General features: G+C 37.3%; 1 long non-coding RNA gene across 1 annotated transcript; it reads left to right on the forward strand.

Annotated features, from left to right (window-relative positions):
* Positions 1–6: 6 nt before the first annotated feature.
* On the forward strand, positions 7–818 carry LOC110425143 (uncharacterized). The gene is made up of 2 exons (XR_002445987.2): positions 7–307; positions 419–818. It is a non-coding gene; the product is annotated as an uncharacterized LOC110425143 (long non-coding RNA).
* Positions 819–1,304: the final 486 nt, after the last annotated feature.

The raw sequence follows: 1,304 nt of genomic DNA on the forward strand, positions 1-1,304 counted from the left end.
ATTCAAGTATCTGGTGGTTTAATTCACCAAAAAAAGTATAATTTGTTTGGGAGATTGGTTTAGTTAGAAGTACTAAAGTGCTTTGTCAGATAGATTTATGTAGAAATGCTAAATTGTAAATTGTTCCAATTCTATCTTCTGCTTTTCAATGTAATCTCCTCAGGATCTTGTGGAATTTTACCACTTGTAGTGTGGGTTGTTGTTACCAGGGCCTGCTTAATCTTCGTGGAATGCATGACACAGAATCCAAGCCCGTCTTGCTATGCACATGCAGTGACAATTCTGTCCGGCTCTATGATTTGCCCTCGTAAGTTTTAATGGAGACCTACTTTTATCCTAGTGCAGAACTACATGTAATTGCTCCCAATTTGGGTCCTTTCAACCTGCTTATGGGAATACTGTATTTCTTTTGCTGAAGGTTTTCGGAGAGGGGTAAAATTTTTGCTAAGCAGGAGATTCGTGCTATTGAGGTAGGCCCTGGTGGCCTGTTTTTCACTGGCGATGGAGCTGGTTATAGAGTATGGAAGTGGGCACAGCCAATTGCCACGTCCTGATGTGTCGTGTGATTTCTTATAACATATTCATCATTATGTATTTTTTATGTTAATTATTTGATTTTTTTTTTATCCTTATGGGAAGGCCTTTTGTAGTTTGTAAGTTTGTGGGAGAAATTAGGGATTAGAGAAAACAATTTTGGGTTGCTGGTGGAATGTTTTGCAGCACCAAGCCCGTCAGCTTAGTGTGTGCCGTAATAACTCATAAATCGTAGTGGTCTGACGTTGGGAATTTAGTATTCAATGTGCCAAGTTGAAGTGATATCTTGATTTCTCCCTCTCCTCCCGTCGACCTCTTGGTCGTCCCCTTCTCCCAGCTCTCGCCTCTCTGTATGTTGTTTCTCATGGAATTAATTTTGCTGGCTGGTTGTGTCAGCAATAATTTTATTCAATTAAATGCTTTTTGTGTCTTTGGATATTTTCTGCTTTTATATTCAAAAAAGCGTCCTTTATATTTTATTGTAAAGGTAGAAAGCGAATAACAAAAACAATAGCCAAACAGAGCTATATAACAAAACAAAATATAAGTATTAGTACTTCTTTTGTGAAAAAAATAAAGGGTATGGTCATATGAAAAAACATGCAAAGCCATAAAAAATTTATTGCATGTACAGCCAGAGGCTTAGGAAAAGTCCATTATGCTATGTAGCTGGTTTCCACATGCTACTACTTTGTTGGGAATATGCATCTGTCTTTGACCTCCCACCTATATTTACATAAATACTACAATAACATAGCAGCATTCTTAAT

Source organism: Theobroma umbraticum, unplaced genomic scaffold, assembly GCF_002168275.2.
Source record: "Theobroma umbraticum cultivar Fairchild unplaced genomic scaffold, ASM216827v3 scaffold_30.0, whole genome shotgun sequence".
Taxonomy (NCBI): domain Eukaryota; kingdom Viridiplantae; phylum Streptophyta; class Magnoliopsida; order Malvales; family Malvaceae; genus Theobroma; species Theobroma umbraticum.